The sequence below is a fragment of the Helianthus annuus genome, chromosome 9 (assembly GCF_002127325.2).
Source record: "Helianthus annuus cultivar XRQ/B chromosome 9, HanXRQr2.0-SUNRISE, whole genome shotgun sequence".
NCBI lineage: Eukaryota > Viridiplantae > Streptophyta > Magnoliopsida > Asterales > Asteraceae > Helianthus > Helianthus annuus.
The window spans coordinates 43,921,547-43,939,643 of NC_035441.2; the positions used below are offsets into that span (position 1 = coordinate 43,921,547).

The 18,097-nt window shown below is 36.9% G+C and overlaps 1 non-coding gene across 1 annotated transcript; it reads left to right on the forward strand.

Moving 5' to 3' along the window:
• The first annotated feature begins 15,404 nt into the window (after window positions 1-15,404).
• On the forward strand, window positions 15,405-15,511 carry LOC118482433. Its single transcript, XR_004868472.1, has one exon. It is a non-coding gene; the product is annotated as a small nucleolar RNA R71 (small nucleolar RNA).
• The last annotated feature ends 2,586 nt before the right edge of the window (window positions 15,512-18,097 follow it).

The following is an 18,097-nucleotide window of genomic DNA, read 5'->3' on the forward strand; positions in this document are numbered from 1 at the left end:
TTAAAATTTTTACGTTTTAAGTTTTACGTTTTACGTTTTATAATTTGCGTAAGTTTTACGTTTTACGTTAAAATTTTTACGTTTTAAGTTTTACGTTTTATGTTTTAATTTTTACGTTTTACAATTTGCGTAAGTTTTACGGGTTTAAATTTTTTTTTACGGCAAAAACTTTTTTACGCCAAACATTTTTTTACGGGAAAAAAAACATTTTTTTACGGAAATTTTTTTTACCCCAAACATTTTTTTACAGGCCCGTTTAAAAACTTTTTTTACGCCAAACATTTTTTTACGCCCGACCCCGATATGTGAAAAAACAATATCATAAACATTTTAACCTGCAGATCCAAAATTACTAACATCTCACAAATCACAAAACAAACAGTTATCAATTTCAATTAAACAAACACCACTCCCAAATGGGTTTCCAACAAAGATCAAAATTATACGAAGTTGAAACCAAGTAATTTAGAAAACCCCTAACAAACTTGGTCTAGTTCTTTTACATTCGAATCAAAATCTCAAAATATGTAAAAGATTAAAAGTTAAAAACCACCAAGAACAGTAGCTTACTTACCAATTGAACAATCCAAACTCTTACATTCTTTAGAAGAACACCTTCACCAATTGACAAAACCAAAACCTTCAAGCTCTTACCGGCTTCTAAACAACAGCAGACAAGTAAACCTCAGAATTCCCTGACCCGTTAATCTTCTCCCCAACAACCCATTTCGGTTTCTACTACCCGAACCGTTAATCTTATCCCCACCACCACAACCGCCTTCACCCACCGTCGACATCAACACCACCACCACAACCGTCCTTCACCCCATCACTGCCGCAAAAATACCAAACGTCGAAATCCCACTGAAAACCCTCTTCTGGTGAGCATACTTTTGGTTTGGGTTTTTATTTTGGTGAGGGGGTCGTCCATCAACATCACCACCACCGTATCACTGCCGGTCATTCATCTACATCACCATCTCCACTGGTCATCATCAACATCCGAAACAATGATATCACCGTCATTCAACGCCACTCCGGTTATCTGCTCCGATGGCCATCGTTCACCGCCGACGACCGTCGTTCTCCGACTATCCTTCTCACCTCCGGCGACCACCATCAACATGCTCTACCATCTCCGCCTCCACACCACCGTCTTCCCCCGTCTTCGCCACTACCGTTAACCCCACCGCTTCACCCCCACCACTGTTATTTCTTTGTTGTGGGTGTTTGATGAAGAAAAATGTGACATCAGATGGTATTAATCACCACCGATCAAAACATTGTTCTTGATTTGGGTATGAGAGAAGAGAGAGGTTTTGATATTAGAGAGAGAATGGTACAATTTTGGGGTTTTGAATATTAGAGAGAGAATGGATTCAATGTCTGGTGGCATTAATGAAGAGAGAGAGAGTGAGAGATTAGACATTTGGGGTGAAAGACCAAAACGCCTTTTTAGTTGGCATAATCTGATTGGTTGAGAGTGGTTCTCGCGGTTCTTACAACTGGAGGTGGTTTCTATTTTAGCGGCTCCCTATATATATATATATATATATATATATATATATATATATATAGGTAGAGGATCCTGTAAAAAGTGCTCAAAGTGTAAGAAGTGTGAGAAGTGTATTATAACACTATATATAATACTATATAACACCATATAAACACCGTATAACAATATGTAACACCAAATAATACCATATAACACTATGTAACACTATATATCATTATATAACAAATATAACACTATAGGTTGTCTGATAGTATGTCTATGATAGATGTATAGTGTTATATTTGTTATATAATGATATATAGTGTTACATAGTGTTATATGGTATTATATGGTGTTACATATTGTTATACGGTGTTTATATGGTGTTATATAGTATTATATATAGTGTTATAATACACTTCTCACACTTCTCACACTTTAGGCCCTTTTTACACTATCCTCACCCTATATATATATATATATATATATATATATATATATATATATATATATATAAAGGGCGCTAAAATGAAAACCACCCCTAGTTAAGAGAACAACGGGAACCACTTTCTTACGGTTTTAAACTTTTTTATATTTTTTACGAAAACTTTTTTTACGGTTTTCAACTTTTTTTTTTACAAAAACTTTTTAACAATTTTTTTACAAAATAAAAAAAAAGAGGAGAGAGAAATGTTATAAGAGAGAAATTGAAGTGAGAGAAATTGGAAAAACTTTAAAAAGAGACTTTAATGAGGAGAGAGAGATGATTTGATGGTTTTGATTAAATGACTATATTACCCTTTGGTTGTCATTATTTAATTGGTGGAGAGTGGTTCTCGCGATTCTAGCAACTGGGGGAGGTTTTCATTTTAGCGGCCCCCTATATGTGTGTGTATATATATATATATATATATATATATATATATATATATATATATATATATATATATATATATATATATAGGGTAGGGCTATATAGAAAACCCTATATATATAAAAAAACCCTAGGAAACCAAACGTCCCGACATTTTTTTTTTTGAAAAAAATAACACATGTAATATACATGTTTTTAAGAGTTGTGGGCCAAAAAAATCAAAAAAGCGCCGAAGGGATGATTTAAAAAAAAAAATTCAGCATTTGTGTCTTTTGTGCCTAACACATGTTAGGCAACCGGACATTGCTAAAATTTGTTTATTTTTAAAAAAAAATCCCTTCGGCGCTTTTTTGTTTTTTTTTGTCCCAAAACACTTTAAAACATGTATATTACATGTGTTATTTTTTTCAAAAAAAAAAATGTCGGGAGGTTGGGTAAAAATGGGGGGAGATTTGAGTTTCCAGAGTTTTCTAAAATTTTGAGGGTTTTTTGTCTAGCATTACCATATATATATATATATATATATATATATATATATATATATATAGGCCAGTTAACGTACAATACCTCTTATCCTACATTATGTACGCGATGCCCTCAGCCGTACGATCTTCAATCAATCAAACGCGAGCGAAATTAATTTAAATGATTAAGTTAATCATTTTAATATATCTAAATCATACCAGGAAGGTTAAACGTCATTGCGAGGTCATAAATCTCTGTAATTGACCGATGATAGTTCAAAATCAAACCTTAAATCAAATTCAAAAACCTGAAAATCTTCTTCCCAACCTCCCTTCGTTCCTTTTAGTGCGATATCGATAATAAGAACTACTAATTTGGGAGTTGTAAGGGTCAAACGGAAGAAGACTGACAATGATCGACCAACAATCGAAGAAGATGAACAGTAACACACACACAGATTTTTCACATGCGATATTCAAATTTTCCACATGCGATTCTACACACCCCATGCCATTTTTCACATTACCCCATGCTAGCCATTTTTTCACATGCGATATTCAATTTTCCACATGCGATTCTACACACCCCATGCCATTTTTCACATTACCCTATGCCATTTTTTCACATGCGATATTCAATTTTCCACATGCGATTCTACACACCCCATGCCATTTTTCACATTACCCCATTCCATTTTTTCACATGCGATATTCAATTTTCCACATGTGATTCTACACACCCCATGCTTTTTTTCACACTACCCCATGCTAGCCATTTTTTCACATGGGATATTCAATCTTCCACGTGCGATTCTACACACCTCATGCCATTTTCCACATTACCCCATGCCATTTTTTCACATGCGATATTCAAATCTTCCACATGCGATTTTGTCTATCTACACACCTCATGCCATTTTTCACACTACCCCATGCTAACCATTTTTTCACATGCGATATGAATTTGAATTCTTACCAGATCTGCACCTGATCGAACGGCTGGGATGATCGCGTACGTATCGTACGATAAGCGCATTTGTATTTTACGCTTTACCTATATATATATATATATATATATATATATATATATATATATTAGAGTAAATTACATTTTTCGCCCCTGTAGTTATATGACTTTTGCTATATTAGCCCAAAATAAAAATTTTTAACATATCTGCCCCCAAGGTCTTTATAACTAACCATGTTGGCCCCTAAGTCTAACCATTTTAGCCCCATGGTCTCTATAACTAACCAATTTGGCCCCCATGATTTGTAGACCTAGGGGCCAAATGATTAGTTATAGAGACTATGAGGGCAGATATGTTAAAAATTCTTATTTTGGGCTAATATAGTAAAAGTGATATAACCACAAGGGCCAAAAACGTAATTTACGCTATATATTATATTGACATTTGTTTTTGTGGTTTTCAATTGACTAAAACATACTATACATTTTTTGTTACGTCATACAACTTTTGTTTAATTAATGAATTTATTGACAAGTAACTTTTCTTGTATCCTAAACTATACAGGGTACTGGTAGTATGGCAAACCGAGTTATGATCAACATAATTATGTATTTTTTTTGTGTCATAAACTATATTATACCTGGAACGAAAGGATTTAAACCAATATCGACTCGACAACATCAATACAGGTCTCGGTTTAATCGGAACCGATGTCAACATTAATTTTTTATGGTTATCGATCAATGTAACATAATTTGTTTATTTCCAAATATAATATTTTATAAAATTCCGTAAGTATCGTTGCGGCACTTGATTTTATTTGTGCTTCAGTATAAATAACATTCAAAACACAACCGCTGCAACACGTAGACTAAAGTCACTCCTTAATATTGAAAACCAATGCGACACTCTTCAAAACCAACATAATGAGTAGTACTTAACCTATTCATTAAGTGTCCTTTAACAATTTTCATGGACTCATCCAAACATCTTTTAGAAAAGAAATAATAACACTTTTTTAACATATAATTTTATCTTTCATTAATAACTTTTATTTGTTAACAATCTAATAATTCTTAATTGACAATTATAAATTGTTTCTTTTACTTTGATATATATATATATATATATATATATATACATATATATATATAGAAAAAATTTATCGTACATTACGGCTTAACGTACTTCACGTACAACAATGTTCGTGATTTGTTCTATAACATGCGTAATTAATGTTTTCAATATGCGTGATTATTGTGTTTCAACATGCGTGATTTTGGATTTTTGAATTATAACGTGTGTGATTTTAAAATAAACGTGCGTAATTACCTGTCGTACGTACGTGATGTACGTTAAGCCGTAATGTACGTTAACCTTCCTCTATATATATATATATATATATATATATATATATATATATATATATATGTTGGGGAAGGTTTATTTGAAAAGAAAGAAATTGAAAAGACTTTAACAGAGACTTTAATAGGGAGAGAGATAATTTGATGGTTTTGATTAAATGACTGTATTTCCCTTTTGATTCTCATTATCTGATTGGTGGAGAGTGGTTCTCGCGGTTCTCGTAACTGTGGGTGGTTTTTATTTTAGCGGCCATATATATATATATATATGGTCGGGATTTGGAGAAAACGATAGAAAGTGTGAGAACGGTGAGAACGCTTATGGATCGTCCGATTAAAACAATCTATGGACTAGATTGGCGCGGTGGCGTTTTCGTAAATAACATCGATTTTATTACGTGGACGCGCCTCATTAAGGGTAAAAGCGTCTTTACACCTCTATACCAAAACGCCATACTGATGAATAAAACGCCATTACGGACCAAAACACATCGCTATATAAACAAAAACATCCCAGACATAAAAACACACCCCCCAAAATCTGAAACGCCATATTTTCTACTGTATACCATTCAACTTACAAATGCCAATATCTCCAAAACATCAAACACCATATACTCAAAAAACGCCATATTTTCTACTATATACCATTCATCTGAGAAAACGCCAAAACACTAAAACTCAAAGATTCCAAAAAAATCGACGGTTCTTTCAGATACACTATTTCCTCAGTAAAACACCAAAAATGCCAAATATCATTTCTTGTATATTAAAATATTGTTCTACGCCAAAGTTTCGGATAATGCATTCTTCCCTGAGGGGTTGTAACTCAAATAACATTTTGCTGCATGAGATGGACAAATCATAAACAAAAAGATGCTGGGGTCAGACTTATGTCATTTTCTGTGTTGTGTTCTTGATGAATATTTTAGTGACATGAAAAGACGAATGTCACTAATGAGTTGTTTGAAGATACATATTCAAAAAAAAAAAAAAAAACTCATGTCATTTTGTCTTTCCAAACGGCCACAAAAACACAAGCATGGCTAAGCCAAACCACCAGCGAACATGATTCAAAGAAGAAAGAGACTGATGACAGTGAAGATTTGGAAGATGAATTGTTTTTTTTAATTTTCTTTTTCTGTTGTTTGCTATGTATTTTTCAACTTAACATAAAAAATACATTATATTAATAAAACAACAAACAGTGATAATGCATATGAAACGCCATAAATGGAGTAAAAATGCCAAAAACTCCCAAACTATAATGAAAGTAATTTGCAGAAGTATTAATTAATAAAAGCTAAAAATGAAAAAAAAACGCCAAAAACTACCTAAACCCATTCAAAAACGCCAAACTTGGGAGATGGAAAGTCTATGACCCTAAAAGTTCATAAAAAGCTGAACAAAAACAGTAAAAATACACAGTAACTGAAAGAGGGCTACTTTATTAATATCATTTATTATAAATAAAATCCCGCCTAAACTACGCGCCAAAAACATCTTATAAAGAGAGACTTCTCTGCACTATCAACTGATCACAAAACCAGAAACAAACGCCATATTTCCTAGAAACCATTCACTTTAAAAACGCGAAAAATAATAGTTAAAAAAGCCACAGATGCAGAACCTCGATTCTGCTATATTGAGTATTGATCTGAATGAAGTTTCACTAAATGGATTCTTCTCTGAGTTGGGTATCTCTATAATATTTTGCTGAATGAGATGGACAAATATTCAAGATAAAGAGACTGATGACACTGATATGACATCATGTCACTTTGTTCTTGATGGATATATTGATGGCATGAAGGGATCAATACATTAGAGCAGACGTTGGTCTTCAACATGTCATCAAACAAGTATATATCCACCCACCATAAAGGATGCCATAAAAAATAAGCATCTTCTAAAGACGACCGTTATGTAGGAAAATAAGGATCTATATAAGGTATTCAAAAACAGGTTCAAAATGCCAAAAAGGTTAAAGTAGAAGAGGCTGATGACAGTGAAGATTTGAATGAGAAATTAGATTATAATTTTTATTTTTTTTTCATTTTCTATTGTTTGTTATGTAATTCTCTGTTGTTTATCATCTAATTCTCTACTATTTTAAACAAAGTGAGTATAAAACGCCAAAAACTACAAACACCAAAACGCCTGATAGTTTGAAAAACTGTGAGAATGAATGCTAGCAAAATACGAGGTTGCTATATAAAACGCCAAAAACGCAAACAAAGTATTACTGGAAAAATCAACACTAATTGACAGATGAAAATTGAAAGAAACAGTAAAATAAAGAGACGGTATCATTATTGCCAAACATTATAGTTATATTAATTCCACTACATGGAAAATTGAAATTTATTTATCTTTTCAAAACGCCATAATTGCCTGTCACATTATAGGCCTGTATCCTAAATGGAAAAACACTTGATATAGTAAAATCAAGAAAATTATTGATGTTTTTTACATTAAATGCCTGCATCCTGATCTAAAAAACAATAAAAACGCATATGATTCTGATCTGAAAACAATAAAAACACCGCGTATTTATTAAACGCCAAAAAATGGAAAGACGAAGTGACACGCATTAAAAAAAAGAAATATGAAAGGACAAAAAAGCCCCTCCGCCCTTCTCTAAGCGGCGTGACACGTGTTGGGCCAGGAAGCGTTCTCACCGTTCTCACACTTTTGAGCGTTTTCTCCTGATCCCGTTTCTACATATATATATACATATATATATATATATATATATATATATAATGTAAGTATCTATAGAAAACCCACTTTAAAATATCTACTCGGCGCTTTTTTGATTTTTTTTTGCCCAAAACCCTTAAAAACATGTATATAACATGTATAAATTTTTTCAATAAAAAAAAACATCGGGAGCTTTGAGTTTCCCGGGTTTTCTAAATTAAAGTGGGTTTTCTATACATCCTTCCCCTATATATATATATATATATATAGGGTCAGGATTTAGAGAAAACGGTGAAAAGTGTGAGAACACGGAGAACGCTTATGATCGTCCGATCAAAACAATCCATGGACTAGATTGCGCGGTGGCGTTTTCATAAATAACATCAATATTATTATGTGGGACGTGCTTCATTAAGGGTAAAAGGGTCTTTTACCGCTCATATTCAAAACCACATCAAATGATAAAATGCCATACAAAAAATAAAATGCCATTAAAAACAAAAAGCCAATTAAAAATAAAACGTGTTGAATATTACAAGAAGATGAAACAACACAAATAACTGAATTTCAGTTATTAACATTTATTAAAAGAAATTCCCTCCTAAATTACGCGTCAAAAACAACATTATATAAACAAAGGTAAAACATAGCTTCCATAATCACTTCAATCTATCCATTTTCTGCAAAAAAAAATCGTTAACGAAAAATGCCAAGTTAAACAAAATGCCAAAAATGGCAACAATCGTTTCGTGGAGATACACTCTGGGAATCAGGCGATACGTCCTCCATTTTGACAACAGAAGGAGGGTGTATGTTAATACGGTCAGGGCAATTTTAAAGACGGAAGAAGATATACAGAGGCAAATCTTATCCATTGGCATCGCTCTAGACAATGAATGCCATGAAACGCATATGCTTATGAAAGCATTAACCAGCAAATTGGACCAATCAAAGGAGATGTGAAGCCAGACCCTGTAATGACATCATGGCGTTTTGATGATGAAAAAGACATGGTGACTGTGACAACCCAAGTTTTTGTAATTTATTTGCGTATGTGTGCATTATGGGTTAGTTAGTTGTTATAAACTTAATATAAACTATTAAACTGTTTACAAATTAAAACCATACGCGAAGAAACATTAGTGCTTCGCCACAAACCGTACTCGACGAAACATGGGAGTTTTGCCATCACCTTGATCGACGAAACATGGGTGTTTAGCAATATGGGCCTTCGGCCCAGATGAGGCCCAGTAATGACTTTGTTATATGTTTGTATTCGCACAGTTATATGTAAGTCGATTGTTGTCAAACCCTAACTCTCTCTTTGAACCATAGGCAGCACCCATCTTTCCCTCGAAGTCTCCGTGCATTTTCGTGATCATCCCATCGATTGGTTAGCATCCCACTACACTTTATACTGTTTGATGTTTGTTTTGCAATGTTTATAATCTACCGTGGATATAGGGTTTTACTGAAAACCATGCTCCTTTGTTGTGATAATTAGGGTTTTGAGAGTTTATTGATTTACCAATTAAGACTAGAATATGCAGAATAATAATTCTCTGTTTGGTATTCATAATCACTTCATAAGTCCATGATTCTGTTTGTTGTCTGAATATTATGTAACCTGTGGTCTATGAAAATCAAATAAATCGGTGATACGGTTATGTGCGTGATGATGATTTGATAATCTAGGGTTCATGTCTAGGATTGCTAGTTTGATCGGTTTTAGAATATGGGAGGTATTTACGGAAATTACAGTGAATGGTTAAGTCAATGTATGAAACTGTTAAGGTCACGATGAATAACCACGGTGTTTCGTCAAACACATCTCGGTGAATAACCTTGGTGTTTCGTCAAACACATCTCGGCGAATAACCTTGGTGTTTCGTCAAACACGTCTCGACGAATTACCTTGGTGTTTCGTCAAACACGTCACGACGAATAACTATTGTGTTTCGTCACTCACCATGTCGACGAACTGACTTTGGTGTTTCCTCATTTGGAAAGAATCTCATCAACAGACTGTGATGTTAACTACGACTGAAGAAACATAATTTGGTTATTATGAGTAGTACACCTAACTGTTAAGTACTGTTGTAGATCATACATGTGAATTGTGGAATTGTATGAGTTTGAATAACTATTTTGTGCAATTTGGTGATTGTTGCTTGAACGCACACTCTGATTATAAGATACACGTGAACCATGCGAATGTAAACTGATTATGTATACATGAATACCATAGGCTTTGACTGATTAAGTGTGAACGAATATCTAGTCATACCGAGCAAACCAAGGTGAGTTCACTGCTCTTTCTCCAAGCATGCGTCCCGGGGAAGGACATCAGGTAATTGTTCCGGGGAGGAACGTCGGGTTATTGGGATGTTGGTTATTACACTCATTTCTATGATTAAGTCCCACCATATACCGATTGGTTGCCGGGGAGGCAACAGGGTTATTAGTTGATAGCGCTATTAGGTTTGGCACCCTCACACCGTACCGGTGAGGACGGTCGTGAACTAACTACCTTAACCACTTAACCAATGTAAGATAGAGCATTGGGGTTTGGTAAATAATCTGGATCCGTCTACGGTAATGGAGTTAATAACAACATCAAATCACTTTACTCATATCTAGTTTTAAATAATTGGGGTTTGAACTCACCAGCGTCGTCTGACACACTTGTCTCCAGGCTTGCAGGTCGTTAGGTGCCTGGTTATGGACTTGTGATGTGCGTTAGGTGTAATATATTTTAGATGTATATTTGAGCCCTTTTTACACTTTAGTCAAGTTTTAAATTTATAAAACACGATATTTACTAACACTAAACACATATATGGGCAAGTGCACCCATCGTGGACGTAGTATAGTGTTGGTAAGATACCGAGGTCGTCCAAGGACACAAGAGCTTTTAGTACCGGTTTATCCTCAACGTCTAACCAAATCAAAACGTTAGAAAAGATTTTTAAACTAAGCAAATAAAAACTAACTAAATGCTGAAAAAATAAAATAAAAATAAAAACAGATAGACAAGATGAATCACTTGGATCCGACTCGTGTATTAGTATAACCTTTGATAATTTTCGCACTTTTGCACTTGTTTAAGAGATTATCTTAGTTATTGTAGTAGGCCCCTCTTTTGAAGGCGACGTTACCCTCAACCCAGTAGTTTGAGTCAGCAAGGATACAATCCTAAAGGGTCGGATTATTGAAAGATAATGAATTAAGTTATTAATGCAAATTATGGTAGGCCCCTCTTTTGGAGGTGACGTTACCCTCGACTAAGTAGTCTGAGTCAGCAGGGATACAGTCCTAAATAGCCGGGTTATAGTATTAATAGTAGTTAACTTATGAGGGGGTCAAAGAGTTTGGATCCCCGCCATCCAATACCTATGGGCAATGAAGGAGATCCTACTAAATTTGACCCAGGTCCCTTGCAGGACCTCTAAACGCTGAACAAGGGCAAGACCTTTACCAAACCGTTCCCTTAACCCCCGACCAGGTAGCCAACATACCTCCATATAGACCGTGGAGATATGAATGGTGAAAATCTTTTATTTTATATAGACAGTAAAATAATGCCAAGACACCACGGACAAACGATAAGGAAAGATCACCTTCAACATAAGCAACTAGTTATTAAAGTCATTAATACAAAACCAAATAAAAAGTGCAAAAGATTAAAAATAAAAAGTATTATACTAAACACTTGTCTTCACTAAGTGATGTAAGAGACTTAGGCAAACATGGCCTTGATTGTCAAGAACTCTTACGATCAATCTTGGATCCCACGCCCCCGTGTTCACTGGGCACGGCCCCGTGGTGGGCAATAGAAGCTTCTATAGGTTTGTCTTTTCTGCTGCTTCTTAGGCACGGCCCCGTGCTGGCTGAGCACGGGGCGTGTTCAGTCTTCTGCCTCCTCTATTTTGCTTGGGAGGATGCTGTTGAGGGGTCGGGCAATCCACTTATGTTCCTTTTCTTGTATTTATGTTAGATTTAGCTGTCTTTTTGCTTCTTTTGTGAATTTGAGCTCATTTGATCCTGAAAATACAAAAGGAAGACAAAAACACTCTTTTTCCAACATTAGTACTTAAAAAGGGTTAGTTTTATGCCTCATTTGATGTAATTTATATGTTGCATTTTACACACATCAAATACCCCCACACTTGAATTTTTGCTTGTCCTCAAGCAAAACTCTTTAATACGTGGCTTACACTCCCAAATGGAATGGGTAGAAGAGAAGGTTTTGGCTTGTCATAGAGTGTCGGGAATCCAAGATCTTTTAGGTTTTATTTTTATTTATTTACAATCCTATTCGTTATGATTTATTTAGAATGTTTCATAGGATAAAATTACTTATTTGGGCATAGCATGCCTTTTTAAAATTCCATTTATATACAAGTTCACATACCTCACGGGAGAAATCACTCACACTCGGCCGAAGGTGTATTTTTAGTGAATCACTCGAGAGCGCCGTGGAACTTATCCCTACCATAGGCTTGCCAAGCAATAAATCCCCCTCCTTTTTAACTTGTTTCCTTTGTAAATATCAAGAGGACTTTTTTGGGTAAAGGCTTGGGCTAAAGGTGGGTAGTTGGGTTAGTGGTTAGTAGAAAAGGGCGAAAAGCGTAAAAAGCGTCGGTTTTCGTAAAACATTTTTGTTTTAGTGACTTTTTATTCTTAATGTAGTATTTCTTCAAACAAGCTTTTTGTTTTAAGAGCTTTGTTTCTTTAGTTCTAACTTCATCATTTTTTTTAGTCACACGAAAACCGAGCTTGTTACTAAAATAAAGGGTAAAAATAAAAAGGGTTTTGGTGGGTAAAAGGGTTTTAAGGTAAAGAAATGAAAGGTTTAGGCTCAAAAGGGGTTAACTAGGGGGAGTTTTTGGGTAGGTGAAAAGAAAAATGAAAATAATGGTTTTGAAAGAAAAAGGGTTAGTCCTAATGCCTCCATCATTTACTTACTTGGGTTTAAGTTGATAAGGACCGGGAATGAATCGTCGTGGCAAGTTCTAGAGTCGTACGAACCAAGCGGCTATTCACACAAGAAACGAAAAATGAGCATTTAATCTAAAGATGTGTATTTGTATGCTCAATAAAGGCTCAAAACTCACTTTTTGTGGGAATGGGTTTTTCTATGTGATCAAGTATATATAATCGAATTTTAACTAAGCTTGTCATGCCGTTTCATAATTTTCTTATGTTAGTTCGTTTTATCACGACGCTATCGGTTGTAAACTTGCAAAAATATAACCTTATTAATCTTAGAATTCCCAACTTAAACTTTAGACAAGTAAAAAAAAATTTGGGGTGATTAGCGGTTCCAATAGAGTTTTGTGTAAGACTTGTTATTAGGACTTGCAAAATTTCAAGGTTTTAGCATCCCCCCCCACACTTAAATTACACACTGTCCTCAATGTCTCCCAAAAATAAATTTTTAGGTTGATTGAATGTGTAACATGGTGTTTAAAAGCAAAAATTATTGTTACTGGCAGCCTGGCCACGGCCCGTGGGGACCGGACACGGCCCCGTGGTCAGGTGCCAGTAACGATAATTAAGAAAAAGAAACAGAAGCCTGGACACGGGGGCGTGTCTGGTGAACACGGCCCGTGTCTAGTTACCTGAACTGGGCATTTTTTTGCAGGGGGTTCAGCACGGGGCCGTGTTGTTAGGGCACGGCCCATGTTGAACCTACTGTAACGGAGAAATTGTCGACGTGTGGCCTTGTTCTTATGCATGGGTCCATGTTTCTCATTTCCCTTATCATCCTTTACCACCATGAGTGTGTTTTATTTCTGCAAATTAAAACTAAAAGATTAAACTAAGCTAAGGATAGTTCCGCGGAGTGCCTCCGTGGTGCGCCACGTTTATAAGGGTCCTTGGCTAGACCCAAAGTGAGGTTATATATTTTCTGAGTGGGATGTTTTGCATCCCATGTTGCACCGTCGGAGAGCGTCATCCAAACTCGAATCAATAACCTTCATGTAGTTGACCGGGTCATCGTCCTCTATTCTCCTCCCAACCCCGAACTTTACTTCATCATCTCCGTACCTTAAGGTGAGCGTTCCATCATTCATGTCTACCACGGCTTGTGCGGTGGCTAGACATGGTCTCCATAGTATGAGGGGGACTTCGGTGTCTTCTTCCATATCAAGTATAACAAAGTCGGCCGGGTAGACAAATTTGTTTACCTTTACTAGGACATTTTCGATGACACCTTGTGGGAATTTGACGGATCCATCAGCAAGTTGTATGCTCATTTTTGTAGGACTCGTTGTTCCTAGGCCGAGTCTTTTGAACACTGATGAGGGCATGAGGTTAATGCTAGCCCCATGGTCGGCTAGTGCATTACGAACGGGGGAGTCCCCGATCGAGCAAGGAATTGTGAAGCTTCCGGGATCGATTTTCTTTTGGGGGAGTTTGTTGAGTACGAGGGCAGAGCATTCTTCGCCTAAGTTAACTAATTGCAACATTTCAATTTTCTTTTTATGAGTGAGGAAGTCCCTCATGAACTTAGAATATTTAGGCATTTGGGTTAGGACATCAATAAAAGGAATGTTGACATGCAATTGTTTTAGTAGACTTTCGAATTTTGCGAATTGCTCATTGGTCTTTTGACGAATTAACCTACCGGGGTACGGAACTAGAGGAGCTTTGATAGGCTCTGATGATGGAGGGGAGTCCTTTTCTTGCAGAGGTGGTGGTGTTGTCTCCTCGGTTGGCGGTGGCGCTTCCGCAGGCCCCACGGTACGGTTTCGTAACGTGATGAGATGAACTTGCGCTTTTGGGTTTGTTTCAGTATTACTTGGTAATGCGCCTGGTGGTCTCTCGGAAAAATTTTGGGCTAGTTGACTTAATTGTTTTTCTATGTTTTGAATACTAGCTTGTTGATTTCTAAAATTTGATTCTAATTGTAGAAACCTTTCCGAGTTTTTCTTTTCAGTGTCGGAGATGAGGCGAGATATAGTATCTTCAAGCCTTTCTCGTCCACCTTGTTGTTGAGTGAAATTTTGTGACTCATTTCTTGGTTGTTGAAAGTTTGTTCGTTGGTTTTGTTGGTTACTACTATTGCCGGGTTCTCTCCAACCAAGGTTAGGATGATTCCGCCATCCTTGGTTGTAAGTGCCCGTTGGAGGACCCGACGGCCTAGGTCTATTGTCAATGTAGCTTACCGACTCTTGTTGATCGTCCGTTTCTTTCATACAACTCCAATTTTCATATGGCCCACCACACCCTTCACAAGCCATAACCAAGACCGTTTTTGTCATTTCCAATTTTTTTATTTTTGAAGAAAGGGCCTCGATTTGGGCTTGTAAGGAAGTGTTTTCATCAACCTTATGGGCGCCCGGGGCAATAGATTTATTTCCTCAGGGAGTATGCCACTGGAAATTGGTTTGAGCAATTTCCTCAATTTGGTTATATATTTAATGTGGGCGGCGATTACCTAAAAGTCCCCCGGAGCTAGAGTCAAGTGTCTGCCTTGTGTGTGGCAACAACCCATTATAGAAAGTGGATACTTGTTTCCATATCGCAAGGCCGTGATGTGGACACTTTCGCAATAGCTCCTTGAACCTTTCCCAAGTTTCATATAAGGATTCCCCGTCCTCTTGTGAATATGTATTAATTTCAGTCATTAATTTAGCCGTTTTAGCGGGAGGGAAATACTTATATAGAAATTTTTGGGCTAGTTCATCCCAGGTGTTTACCGATCCAGCTGGGAGGGCGTTAAGCCAAGCTTTTGCTCGGTCTTTTAGTGAGAAAGGAAACATTCGAAGGCGGATGGCGTCATTTGATGCGCCATTGATCCGAAAGGTATCACATATTTCTAAGAAATTAGTAATATGTAGATGGGGATCCTCGTCCGCAAGCCCATGGAAGGTTGCGGAGTTTTGGAGCATTTATATCAAATGCCGCCGAAGTTCGAAGTTATTGGCTTCAACATTCGGTGCATTGATAGCGGCGCCGAGTTTACCTACGGTGGGTCGTAGATAATCCATGAGAGTACGTTGATCCGCCATTGGGGGTGAATTTCCCGAAACTTTCTCTTGGTTTTTGGCTTTTAGTCTTTTTCTGAGAAAGCGTTCGGGTTCTTCTAGAGGTTCTTTTATGTCCTTATTAGAACTGGAGCTCATACACTACGTAGGGGTGGCGTCTGGTTCGAAGTCCTGCAATAAAAACAAAAAAGAATGCTGGTCAGAAGGTTAACCACGGCCCCGTGCTCAGTGAACACGGCCCGTGGTCGGAGTTACAGTGATTGTTTTCCAGATCCCAGTTACTGGAGAGTTGGACACGGCCCCGTGTTGCACCGACACGACCACGTGGTCAGCCTTCTGTAACTTGGAAAACTAAAAACTGCCAGTAACAACGCAGGGCACGGCCCGTGTCCGACCAGGCATGGCCCGTGCTGAGCTCTACAGAAGCTGAAAAGCTAAGAAAATCCTAAAAAATTAAAAAGGAAAATAAAAATATGATTAGGCCGTTGATTCCTAACTTCTTAAAATCCTTGTGTCCCCGGCAGCGGCGCCAAAAACTTGATGTGCATTAGGTGTAATATATTTTAGATGTATATTTGAGCCCTTTTTACACTTTTAGCCAAGTTTTAAATTTATAAAACACGATATTTACTAACACTAAAGACACATATGGGCAAGTGCACCCATCGTGGACGTAGTATAGTGTTGGTAAGATACCGAGGTCGTCTAAGGACACAAGAGCTTTTAGTACCGGTTTATCCTCAACGTCTAACCAAATCAAAATGTTAGAAAATATTTTTAAACTAAGCAAATAAAAACTAACTAAATGCTGAAAAAATAAAATAAAAATAAAAACAGATAGACAAGATGAATCACTTGGATCCGACTCGTGTATTAGTATAACCTTTGATTATTTTCGCACTTTTGCACTTGTTTAAGAGATTATCTTAGTTATTGTAGTAGGCCCCTCTTTTGAAGGCGACGTTACCCTCAACCCAGTAGTTTGAGTCAGCAAGGATACAATCCTAAAGGGTCGGATTATTGAAAGATAATGAATTAAGTTATTAATGCAAATTATGGTAGGCCCCTCTTTTGGAGGTGATGTTACCCTCGACTAAGTAGTCTGAGTCAGCAGGGATACAGTCCTAAATAGCCGGGTTATAGTATTAATAGTAGTTAACTTATGAGGGGGTCAAAGAGTTTGGATCCCCGCCATCCAATACCTATGGGCATTGAAGGAGATCCTACTAAATTTGACCCAGGTCCCTTGCGGGAACTCTAAACGCTGAACAAGGGCAAGACCCTTACCAAACCGTTCCCTTAACCCCCGACCAGGTAGCCAACATACCTCCATATAGACCGTGGAGATATGAATGGTGAAAATCTTTTATTTTATATAGACAGTAAAATAATGCCAAGACACCACGGACAAACGATAAGGAAAGATCACCTTCAACATAAGCAACTAGTTATTAAAGTCATTAATATAAAACCAAATAAAAAGTGCAAAAGATTAAAAATAAAAAGTATTATACTAAACACTTGTCTTCACCAAGTGATGTAAGAGACTTAGGCAAACATGGCCTTGATTGTGAAGAATTCTTACGATCAATCTTGGATCCCGAGACGACTCACACACTCTATGATGGACAATGGATGATGGTGGTGGATGATGGTGTTGTGATTGTGGTGGGTGGTGGATGAAGTGTGAGAGAGGTAGTGTGCCAAGGGATGAGTTGCAATGAAACCAAGCACTCCTATTTATAGGCTGAACAGAAGGCTGGGCATGGCCCCGTGTCCGCTGGACACGGCCCCGTGCCTGTCTGACACACTGTCTCTCTTCATTAATTGTAATTCGCAATTACAATTAATGCGCCTGCTGTACTTTCGCCACGCCCCCGTGTTCACTGGGCACGGCCCCGTGGTGGGCAATAGAAGCTTCTATAGGTTTGTCTTTTCTGCTGCTTATTGGGCACGGCCTCGTGCTGGCTGAGCACGGGGCGTGTTCAGTCTTCTGCCTTCTCTATTTTGCTTGGGAGGATGCTGTTGAGGGGTCGGGCAATCCATTTATGTTCCTTTTCTTGTATTTATGTTAGATTTAGCTGTCTTTTTGCTTCTTTTGTGAATTTGAGCTCATTTAATCCTGAAAATACAAAAGGAAGACAAAAACACTCTTTTTCCAACATTAGTACTTGAAAAGGGTTAGTTTTATGCCTCATTTGATGTAATTTATATGTTGCATTTTACACACAT